Source organism: Abramis brama, assembly GCF_963993115.1.
Source record: "Abramis brama genome assembly, chromosome: 3".
Classification (NCBI taxonomy): Eukaryota; Metazoa; Chordata; class Actinopteri; order Cypriniformes; family Leuciscidae; genus Abramis; species Abramis brama.
Genome location: NC_139965.1, coordinates 8,320,451 through 8,332,983, shown reverse-complemented (window position 1 = coordinate 8,332,983; position 12,533 = coordinate 8,320,451). Strand labels below are relative to the sequence as shown.

Below are 12,533 nucleotides of genomic sequence, written 5' to 3'. Positions count from 1 at the left end.
CTTTACTTTTAATGATGAAGATTGTGTGTTAAGCGTCTGCGACTTAGTTTCACTTTGATTTGCAATAGTTTGCACGTTGGCTTGATGCAGTTGCTCATCTGCGGTGATGCGTGTTCCAGCGCGTCGTAATATCTGGATATAACATATAGCCTATAACACGCTCTCACACGTTTTTTGGGTTTTTTTTAGCATTTTTGGGAGGAGTACAATTTACATATGGTTTCAACAACCAGATGCATTTACACTTGTCCAGTTTTGTCTGGAATGCGTCTCAGATCTCCTCCTGAAGTGGTTTGGGCGATCGAATTCAAATCCGTCTCAAATGCGTTTCGGAGGGCATTTAAACCTGGACTTTTCACGATCGGATAGCTATCCCATCTGAGAAAACGCATGAAGTGGCCAGGTGTAAACAGCCCTCATGACAAAAACATACGCACGAAAGCCGAAAACAAACGCTGGTTGGCCTCTCATGTCCAAATTTGACGAAGTGGTGGGGGAAGTGATGTATGCCGTAAAGCAGTCGGATTTTGTAGTTCTTTTTGTGCTCTGGTTACTACCCGAACCCCGAAGTTACATACTGTAGTGCCAGTAAAAGTGATACAGACCCTGTCAGGCTGGCAGACGTGTCATTCAACCTATTGTAAGTCGATGTACCATCACAAGAATCTTGGAAATATATTATGAAGGTTGAAAAGTTACATAGTGTTGCTTTAAGTGACCCAAAACTCTAAATATTCGGACTAAAATGACTAAAATAGTAAGACCCCCCAAAAATCTGTTACCACAAATACTTAATACCACAAATACCATAAATAAGTGAATTACTCTTATTTATATCAATCAATACTTATTTGAACATATATGACTCATAAGCCGCTTTCCGACCAAGTAGTTACAGGAACTTAGTTCTAGGAACTGTCCACTTCTAAACAGTTCTAAGAACTACTCTCCCCCAAACTCGGTTTTGCTGTTTGCGTTCGCACTCGCCAAGTGGCCATAGGAACTGGTAGGAGGGGTAAGGGAGTGACGCAAGCACGGTGACTTTTATTTTGACGGCGCGACGGACCTTTATTTTGGCGGCGCTGAGTACGCCAGAGCAAACAATGCTCGCATTCTCTATGTTTATTAGTTAGCGATCTGTCTAACAGTACTGTTTAATATGTTATTAGATAGAACTGTTATAGAAAGTAGACAGTATATGAAAAAAAGGTTATTAGCCTATGCCGTGTGGTTGAAGTCCAGTGTTGCTAGCTGGGCAGATAAACATAATCAAGTTAGGCTTGGTCCCCTCAAAGTTGCGTTGGATTTTCTCTTCAGCATAAAGGTTTAGAGACCCATCTATCACTGTTTTCCATGTTTGTATAGTTAGTTTATGGAGTAAATATATAGGCTATAATCTGTGTGTTTACATTCTAGCTGTTTTAAAAATGGCGGGTGCTGGTGTTCCGCATGCATTCGGTCATTCTGCGTACACTAACGTCACGGGTAGTTCCTATAGTGCTGGTTTAGACCCTACTCTGAAGTAGGACCTAAATTAGTTCCTACAAATGGAGTTCCTAAAACTAAAATCGTTCCTAGTTCCTGCGGTGCGAACACGCCGACATCCGGGTACTTTAGCCAATAGTTCTAGGAACTGTGAAAAGGTTCCTCCGGTCTGAAAGCGGCTATAGATTTACTCAGTTGTAATACGATGGCTCTTAAAGGAGAACTCCGGTCATTTTTTTGTAAATTTGGAGTGCTGTCAGTACAGAGAACAATGACAAAAATCGGTGTTGCCTACACCGTGTTATCCTCTTTTTAAAATTTGCACCCTGTTGACTTCAATGGGGCAAGTTTTAAACCTGCTTTTAGCCTCTTAACATTCTTGATGTGTCATTACAAGTGCACAGCTAATGTGAGTGATTCCTTCAGAGTAAACACATTTGTTGATGATAAAACAACTAGATTTTCATAACTGGAGCGATATATAACTACCATTAACAGTATTTTGAGATAAATTGTGATAAAATAACTTCCGCATCTATAAAGCACTAACCGGAAGTGACGATCGGCGAGGGAGTCCGGTCAAGTTGAAGCTCAGGTTACAATGAATGTGAATGAAGAAACCGAGTTCTCCGAAGTCGACGAGCATGCCTATGATGGCCCACAGGCCTATAATTATGAGCCTCCTAGGTGAGATAGAGGCCAGGGGGAGATTATGGGGAGGAACAATGGGCAGAGGAGAGAAGTAGAGTTGTGGTGTCAAGAAAACCAGTGGTGAATAGGGCAAGTGACTTGGTGAGTGCAAGTTAGCACCGTGGCTAACGCTGGTTCATCTACTGTAGGGCTAGTACCTTGGCGTTATGCAATAAATCTGCTTCAGCAAACATACGTTCGACCTTGTTCTTGATTAAACATCCATTTAGATTGTCTTAATTTAAGCCAGCAATGTTTTGTCTTCTCATATTCTACAACCTACGATTCGAACGCTGAGACAGTGATTATGCAGTCCATCCAAGCTGGTTAGCACTAGCTACATTGACCTAACGTTAGCTACATTGACTAATGACCATGCCATAACAACATAAATAAATAACAATAACAACGGTCTAACAATCATATCTGTATAAAAATCCAGTAAGTTACGCGGTTTTGCCTGCAAGAGGGAGGGAGAGAGGGGCAGATTAGGAAGAGAGGCAAGTGTCTCTCTGATGGCTTTTTGTTGGCTAGGTGCTTGTGTGGACATTGTGAGTCTATGACGTCGGCGGTGGACAGCATGTGTTGTCAAGAGGTGGATGCCTATTGGGCCGTAGTTGAGGGTTTAGTTCTGGCCACAAATATTACCTGCCTGACGCTCCATCCCGGCTTTGATGCGTGTTGCCTCAACCCGTTTTCACTGCAGGTAGCATACCTCAACTTCAGGCAGGAGCATGGCCCTCTCCAAGTCAACAGACCAGAGTATGTTTAGACGAAGTTATAACACCACACACCTAATCTATTATAGTTGTCAGTTTTCTACATAAATAACTAACTTTGTGTCAAAAGAATGTGCATTATTGATGCTGAGGAGGCTCTACAATTAACGTTACCATTATGGAATAGAATAACAGAAAATGTTACATCAAATACTTATCACTTAATTGTAGTGACTATAATAGGATTGTTAATATCATGATTGCCCCCTTCATTGCTCTAGGCAATTCCGATACATAGCCTACAGGCAGGTGGTCCGATGGGCATATGGGTTTCTGGGCAGGGAGATCAGGAAGGCGATACTTGCTTGTGTTGTGGTCGCAATCAGGAGGCAGTTTCCAGAGGAAGGAGGAACATACAGAGGCTTCCAATGGCCCCATATGGGAGTCAATCAATAAATATGTATTTTTGTACAAAATGAACACAAAATCACACAAATTGTCTTGGTGTATAAAATGTATTTCTAATTTCATTGACAGTAATTAGGACTTAAAATGTGAATGACGTTCAAGATGGTGGCCGACTGCCTCATCCTTGGCGATTTTGTGATGCGTGGAAAGAGGGGCAGGTGCAGCTGAGGACAGGATGGCGCTGTCTTCTTTGAGGGCCTGTGGTGACCTTATATATCCCTCTCTCAGGGAGACCATCAGGGCCGATGCATATTATTGATGAGGGAAACAAATGACATTCTGACATCTGACGTTACTTACATTCTTCTAAATATCTTCCTTTCTGTTCAGCAGAAGAAAGAAATTCATAAAGGTTTGAAACAACATGAGGGTGAGTATATGATGACAGAATTTTCATTTCAAGTGGAGTATCCCTTTAACTAGTTCATTGAGTCACCTAAAAAATTATCATTAGAAACTGATCATGAAACTGCTCACCGTATGATGGTTTCTCTTTTATGGGTCGGACGACCCAGCCACCTTTACGAAACCGGGGGTAACGGACTGCATAGCGCACCTCACCATTGTTCGTTCGAGCTACGTCTCTGTCTCCATTGTTATTGAAGTGGAGGGCCGCTAAGAGAAGTCTGTAGGAAAAATGGTACACTTGAGTATTAGGTACCACAACTAAACCAATGTAGTGTGATACACCAGCAATACAATACATTCCAGCATGAGGTTAGTGAGGTGATGATTCGATTTCATGATTATTTCTACGGACAGTAGGCTATGCGATGCTGTTGTAATGAACAATTTTTACCTTTTTCAAGGAGGTTTTGGCTGCTATATTAGACTGAAATAGCTGTAGCCATATTCATCCATTAACCTTCATCAACATTTACCTGCTTTACATTCCAAGAAAAGAGAAGCCGGTGTGCTTTGGCGCAGTGAATCTAATCTAGACAGGAATCATTTATAACCTCATATATCTTCTATAAATCGATTGATTCAATTTGTTAAGATGCATGAATTGTGTGATGTTTGGAGACGACAAAAGGGCATGCAAAAACAGTACACTTGGACTCATGTGCGTGATAGAATCAGTTCTATGGCAAGATTAGACAGATTTTACGTTTTCAAACACCATTATAACATTATAAGCAACTGTCACATTGTACCTGTTAGTTTTTCTGACCATTGTATGGTCAAATGGTCCGTGTAACGCTTTGCAGTTCTTTGTTCAATTTGAAATTTAATAATCAGAAATGAGAAAATGGCCCCTTTATTCGTTTTTTCGTTTTTTCAAAAAAACGAGATTTCGGCTTGATTTTTCGTTTTTTGGTTCACAGGCAAAAAAAACGAATAAATGACTTCAAAATTCGTTTTCCACATCTGGGCGGCCTGACACGCCCCCTTCCGCCGATTGGTCAAGCAAATCTGAGCATGTGACGTCATCAGTTGTCGCTCAGGGGTGCGTTTCCCGAAAGCATCGTTGGCCAACTATGGTCGCAGGTTCCGTCGTTACCAATAGAGTTCAATGGACATTGCGATGAACTTGCGACCATAGTTGGCCAACGATGCTTTCGGGAAACGCACCCCAGGTCTGTTCAACAAAATAATAGTCCTCTACTATGGCTACAGATTCTTAAACTGTACATGGCAGGTCCTATTGGGCTTTCTTCTGTGCAACTTTACACGTTTCACAGAAATCATTACATCAGAAATATTAATTATAGTCTGCCACCAGCCTGTTTTATTTAGCTGTGTGTGGTGAAGCTGCGCTTGACAGCGCCGAGCGGGAGAGGCTCACTGACTAATGTTCAGTCAGCAGTCAGAACTTTTCTTTTAGACGCTCCGTTTTGCCACGGGATGGTGATTGCAAATACTGTAATGCCAATCGGCTGAGGGTGGGTACCGATGATGGTGAAATACATTTTTACTGAAACTGTAATCATAGCCGCGACCCGCGAGAATGAGACAGATGATTGACAGGACGATAGCCCTGCTGAAAAATCCAGCTAAAACCAGCCTAAGCTGGTCAGGCTGGTTTTGGCTGGTCTCCCAGCCTGGTCATAGCTGGTTTATCAGGCTGGTTTTAGAGGGGTTTTGAACACTTTTTTAGCTGGTCAGGCTGGTCAGCCTGGCTGGTCTTAGCTGGTCAGGCTGGTCTTAGCTGGTCAGGCTGGTCTTAGCTGGTCAGGCTGGTCTTAGCTGGTCAGCCTGGCTGGTCTTAGCTGGTCATTGTTGGGCTTAGCTGGTTTTAGCTGGTCAGGTTGGTCATTGTTGGGCTTAGCTGGTTTTAGCTGGTCATTGTTGGGCTTAGCTGGTTTTAGCTGGCCAGGCTGGTCATTTTTGGGCTTAGCTGGTTTTAGCTGGTCAGGCTGGTCTTAGCTGGTTTTAGCTGGTCTTAGCTGGTCAGGCTGGTCTTAGCTGGTTTTAGCTGGTCAGGCTGGTCTTAGCTGGTTTTAGCTGGTCAGGCTGGTCTTAGCTGGTCATTGTTGGGCTTAGCTGGTCAGGCTGGTTTTAGCTGGTCAGACTGGTCTTAGCTGGTTTTAGCTGGTCAGGCTGGTCTTAGCTGGTCATTGTTGGGCTTAGCTGGTTTTAGCTGGTCATTGTTGGGCTTAGCTGGTCAGGCTGTTTTTAGCTGGTCAGACTGGCTGACTCTATGTCTTCTCTATTTGTCACAACACACAGTGGCAGGAAAAATAATGTAAACAATTCCAAGTATACTTAAAATAATTTTCAGGAGCACAGGAAACAATTCAAACAAATTCCTTTTATTTGATATTGCAGCCCCTTAAAACAGCCCATTGATATGCTAACAGTAATGTACAAAATTATTAATTGAAATGATTAAAATGCTAAAAACTATAATAGTAACTAAAGGAGAACAATAACAGAATTATAGAGATACATTTTACATTACATTTTTCTTTTCTTTTTTTATGACATCTTGTATTTTTTGGGATATGTAATACCCCACTTGCTTCTCCCGCTTCTCTTTCTCCTTTTTCGGGTTCTTTTTGTTTGAGCCAGTCACTGAAGCAGACTTGAAAGATAAATAATTTAGATTATTAATTTGTCACTTTTCAACTAGTAAAACTTAGAAAGGTAATCAACTAATGTAAAACCGTTTTACTAAATTGGCTACGGCTACATAAAGTATATGAATGAATGAATGAATAAATTAAATAACAGATTACCTCTCAAAACTTGCAGCTTGGATGGTGTCAGGGGAGGCTTTGCAGAGTGTTTATTCGTGGGACACTCCTTTCCTGACACACTTCTGCTCTTTAAAGTGTTTGTATGTGGATCTTCAAGACAAAACATAAATGAGCTTCAATTGTATGAAAAAAAACACTTCAAAATATCTTCTTTTATGTTCTACAGAAAAAATAAACTTATACAGAATATATTCCAGTTGGTAGCTATAAATGTTGTGACGTTACTCCTACTTTGGCTACCACATCAGAGCTGCATTTTTTTTTAAAGATCTCAATATTACAAATAAGAAGCTGTATTTTTTTTCCTACAAAGATATCTAGTCATTTCAGTGAGATCTTAACAATTTGTGTGGAACCTTTCAGCACGTGTCAAGCAACTTCAGTCTGGGTAGATGCCATATTTAATTCCAAGTGAATCAAAAATGAGGCTGTGTGGAATATGCATACAGTCAGTTCAAAAGTTTGTACCATCTAAATGTGCTGGATCTTTTTACTTCATCACCACCCATGTTTTCTAAAGTTGATTTTTTTCAATATTTCATCAACATAACAGTACATTTAACCGATTGTAAGTCTGTCTTTTACAGACAGTGTTAGCTGTAGCTTTGATTTCGAATTAAAAGTCTCAATATGTGATGATCATTAGCTTCAATGCAGAACATTAATAACTATGATTGGGACTGCCATATATACATACTTTATAATGAGCAAAATATTGCATTAAAAACGTTGTAAATTCTTTGGGATTAGTTGCTGTGTTTCAGCCATAGACTGTAAAAAAAGATGGACGACGCCCCTTCGCTCTCTTCCATTGATGAGAACTGAAGCCCGATATGGCGCTGACATCTTGGGGCTTGAGTTTGCGCAGTAGCGATCTCGAGACCAGACCTGCGCAGTAGTGAGCAGGAAGTAATCAACGCTCTGCCCTCACTCTCGCCGAATGCACTGAGGGAGAGTGGATTCTGCACACTTTTTAAAAATTGATTGCAGTACGACAAGAGGCTTGTTAAAATAAAGTATACAATCTCCTCAGTCCCCCGAAGATCCAGACAAAATGTCCGTTGGTGCTTCGGTGACTACTTCACTCAGAGAACCTGTCAATCACAGCTGTCAATCATGACGTTACACCACCGCATCACGTAACTAACTAAAAACCAACTTATTTTTGAAACAGACACTTGATCTTACACCAGCGTGATAAAAACAACAGCAAATGAAAGAAACCACCTTTGGAAAAAAGATATTTGAAGTGTATTTAATTGTTTAGTTGGTCTCACGTCCCGTTGAATAACACGGGGAGGCGGGGCTTATGACCTACACTAGGACCAGTCACCGGGGGGCGATCGAGACGTTTTGGCTTCACTTTTCAGGGCTTGTGCGGCACGCTTGGTTTCAGCGTGTTGTCCTGGGAGGAGCGCATCCACAACAGGAGTTTCACTATGTAATAGTTGATTAGTATTCAAGCCACTAGATATCAACTAAAGTGGATTTTCAGAGGGAAACAAATAAATTAAATTGACTTTAGAATTCACAAAATGACAGTTAATTGCATTAACATGCAATGTAATACCTATGAAAAAAAAAAAACATGTCAATGTGTTACATTAACAATGCATCTCTATTTAGTTTTTCACCGATGTCTAGGGGCTGTTTACACAAGGCCACTTCATGCATTTTCTCAGATCGGATTGCTGTCTGATTTATCAAAACGATTCCATTTACACCTGGTTACATCAATGTGTGTGTGTTTTTTTTTTTTTTCGGATATAAATCCGATCTTAAATTCCTGCTATTTGCAGATTTAATGGAGTGCACGTCACCGAAAGCAACAGATATGAGATACATTATTTTATTGATCATCAGCTAAAATTTCTGAATCAAAGCCCGCAATAAGAGAAAGCAGAAACAGCCCTGGTAAGATCATTTAGTTTCTTTACATTTAATGAAGATGATTGTGTGTTAAGCGTCAGCGACTTTCACTTTGATTTGCGATAGTTTGCACGTTGGTTTGATGAATAGATGCTCATCTGCGGCGATGCGTGTTGCAGTAGCATCGTCATATCTGACTATAACATGACATATAGCCTATAACACGCTCTCACATGTTTATTTTTTAATAAACCATATTCAACAACATATAAAAATGAAATAATCTTTAGAGTAAAGCCGCAGCATCATTACCAAGCGCGAACCATTGACAGTGAATGAAACGAAGCGAACTTAGCCTGCAGGCTGTAGTGTGACATGCGTAAACCAATGGTGTAAACATAATCATAGAGATGACGTGCCACGGGTTTTTATTTAAAAAACGTAGCTTGTGTTTGTATGTAGGTCTAGGCAATTTATATTCACAATACTTAATAACTAATGTTATTTTATTGCAATTGTATTAAATGTTTGAAGAGGTAAAAAAAAATATCGGTCGGTCTTAACTAGTGTTGGCCGATATGCTCCATTTTCATATCGTCCTATCGTCAGCCTGTAAGATCGGTGGTACGCGATATTATCGTGAGGGGGCGGGGCTTACTTATTTGATCATTAACTTGCTTATTTACTCGTTTATTAGTTTGTTTTATATATGAGAATTGTTTTCTATTTTGCTAGCAAAGTAAAAAAAAGATCCTTATCATTCTTGTATCTGACTCAGAGTATTTCAACATGTCAGCGGGAAATTTACGGACACAGAAGAAGAAGAAGAATATTACTTGTTAAACAAGTGTTTGAAGTAGGGGTGACCCCGAATAGTCGAAGATTCGATTGGAGGAGCCTGATTCGACTACCGATCTCACGGTCGAATCTTCGCAGAGGTGTTATGAAACGAGGATCATGCCACTTTGGCTATATGAGAGCGCTCAATGTCTGATTTCACATAGAACTACCGGTTTTCTGTCAATACATTAATATTCAGCCTATTATGATAATGCTGTATATAAAAATGTGCAAAGAAATAAGCTTTTAATAAATATTTTTAATGTGCGTGAATAAATCCAAACACCCCGTGACAGATTTAAGTTTCACTTTCAATCCGTGACCGACAGAGGAGCGTCTTGGCGGCAAGGATTTACATTTTTAACAATGTCTGGGATAAGAAACTTTAAAGTGTGGATGTACACCATCAGAAAGGATATTCTCCAAGGCTGGATTTAGCATCAGGAAAACCATGATCGCACTTCTGCCGGCCAACGAACATGTTTCACGTCAGAATGTATTTTATCCGCGCGCACAATTTGAAAAGACTCCAACGGACACAGAGTGAAAGACTGGATTTGTTCTCTCGATCAGGTAGGGGTACAAGTGATTTCAAAACTTTTCAGCCGGTTCTAATTTGATTTTTGAATGCTGTGAGTGTGAACATTTTTAGCTAAAAAGACTGCCACTCCAGTTTAGCATTTATTGTTGTTTCTGCAGTTAAAAAGACAAAGTTGAAAATTCTGGCTACTATCGTTATTTTAAAAGTTTCTTTATTTTAATTTTATTTATTGATCTGTCAGGGTTATCTAATCTTTATTTGTGGCTTGTGTTTTGAATATATGTTCCCCTGCACTTTAGGCATTTTGCACACATTTGCTCCTCATCTTGTGACTTGATTCTGATTTATTTCGTTTTGTATTTTTATTTATTAGAAAGGTATATTCTGTTCTAATTTAATTTCTTCTATATCTTTGTGTGATTTTCTCTACATGGTGGCTTTGAAATGTTAAATCCCCGCCCCCAGCCCCACCCCCACACACATGATTCGACTATAGGCAAGACATGGCGATTCTGATTCGACTATGAAAATCCATAGTCGGGGACACCCCTAGTTTGAAGTTGCTTTTGATTTCACAGACGGCAGAGTTGTGCTGCGTTCTTGAACTAAAGACTTTTATTAGGCCTATATAATTTTAGTGATATTATTATCATTAATATTTTGTAATTGTATTGTTTTTAGTGTTATTAGTGTCATTCAATGTTTTGTTAATGTGCTATGGAAACAAAATACTGACGAACAACGATGCCGTCTTCATCTTGGCTCTAAATGATGCGTCTGTTAAAGCAAGCACTCTTGACAATTTGTGAATGGATCTCATATGCACGTCGGTGATGTCGCAAGTGTGGTTATGTGGTGATGTCGTTATGAATTTAGGCAAGGCAAATTAATTGTAGTTCATAATTAATGTACCCATTAATGTTCATGTTTCAGTACCCATGCCTACATATGGGTGTGTTCATATGGATGAAAGCCTGTTGTGTTCAGTCTCTTGATTTGTGATAGTGGCAGCTATTGTGAAACTCACCTTGTCAAGGTGACCGCATCAAGATCTTGTCCTGAAGAATCACAGGGCCAAACGCTAGGGATTATTTCATCTGATAACAAGAGCATAGCCATAAGTTTAAGAACTCTAATGATATCTTTAGCCCCTGATATTGCATTGGGGATATCAATTCAAACATTTTAAAGGCTAAGAGTATGAGCCATGAGTAAGCTGGCCAGATATCTGTGAAAAATAACTTGCGTGCCTGAACCATATTTAGCATTTAAAAGTAAAAAGAATTTCAGTATTTATCAGTAAAAAATACATACAAATAAATAAATACCCCTGAGTATGGTGTCTGTCTCACTGGCCAACATAACTCAAAACAGACCTAGAGAAATAAAATAAAATAAAATATACCAATGACCATGATATCCTGTTATCATAATAGTTAAATAAATAATTGTTACTACGACCATTATACCATTATATTTGTCGCCTATTATTTAGCCTACAGGCTTCTCAAGGACAATCACACTGAAAAATCCTGGGGTTAATGATTTTAAAATGTGAGACTTCTTTCAAAAGCATAAATCTTACAGACCCCAAACTTTTGGACAGTAGTGCATTGTATGTTTGAGGTGGTTTTGCTTACTAATCATATGGTTCATAGCCATGGAGATTTTCTTGGACGGGGTTGCAGCAGGCCTTCAGCATGATGATCTACAGTAGGAACATAACATGCAATTTCACAGAGCCAACACTGTTACATAGGATTTACAATAGGGTTTATTACAAGAAACCAAGCCAGAGCAGAGGTGAACTGCAGAAAAGAGAAAAAATTATATATTTAGATAATATATTAAGATAATAATTAATTATATATTAATATAAATTGATGCATATGAAATTAATAATTCACCCTTTGTTGTAGAGGTTTTTTTCCTGTTGCTCCTGAAATCACTTTTTTTAAATCACTATTTGTAAGTGACGTCACTGATTAACAGTGCAGTGCATTCTTTTAGGTTAAATAAATTAGCTTACTTCCAATCACCCATTGACAAATTACCAGCAAAACAAAACTATCAAAAACTGTTATCTACACAAAGATGTGGTTAAACCACCAAACTTTTATAAACAAGAGCTCCAGTCAGACTAACTTATAGTTAGCCTTAACGTAAGTTAGGCCTAAATTACCTCTTCTGAAACTGGTTGAGATGCTAACGGACTTTTTCGAAGACACAAAACCATTTCTATAAAGTAAATATTCAACAGGAGCGTGTCAATTACACGTAATAAAGGTGTCAAGGACGTTTGTATGTATTATTTGTGTGAATTTGTTGACTAAACTCACCTGAAAGCAGTGAAAACAACAGCGAGAAACAAGAGTTTTGCTGTGTGTCAGTTGATGACGTTTCCGTTTCCATCTGCTCTCGCGCGCACAGCGCGCTCGCTCCAGTGTTTGAATGCGAATGTTCGATTGTTCACGCGCACGCACATTAAAACACTTCAAAGTCACGCAGCATTTAAATAAACATCTAGAATTAAAAAATCATTAATATTAAATCATGAATTTAAAACTCATTGTGTAGTTATATGACCCATATGCCAGGTTTATGGCAGGCGAGTAAAAAAAATTGTGACAGTGACAGAAGTATTAAAAGTTTTTTATTTTATTTTTGAAAAATTCAATTTACATTTATATAATGATAAGTTGCGTTAGAATACTAATA

The 12,533-nt window shown here is 39.2% G+C and overlaps 1 long non-coding RNA gene across 7 annotated transcripts; it reads right to left on the bottom strand.

The window, feature by feature from the left end:
- Window positions 1-6,111: 6,111 nt before the first annotated feature.
- LOC311078719 lies at window positions 6,112-12,226 on the bottom strand. Of its 7 annotated transcripts, none has more exons than XR_014605251.1 (7): window positions 12,155-12,220; window positions 11,998-12,053; window positions 11,456-11,623; window positions 11,144-11,191; window positions 10,843-10,912; window positions 6,545-6,655; window positions 6,112-6,390 (listed from the first exon to the last, which is right to left on the bottom strand). It is a non-coding gene; the product is annotated as an uncharacterized lncRNA (long non-coding RNA). The 7 variants fall into 7 exon arrangements; XR_014605252.1 differs by having other exon boundaries at window positions 11,456-11,523; XR_014605250.1 differs by lacking the exon at window positions 11,998-12,053 and having other exon boundaries at window positions 11,456-11,523; window positions 12,155-12,226.
- Between the last annotated feature and the right edge of the window lie 307 nt (window positions 12,227-12,533).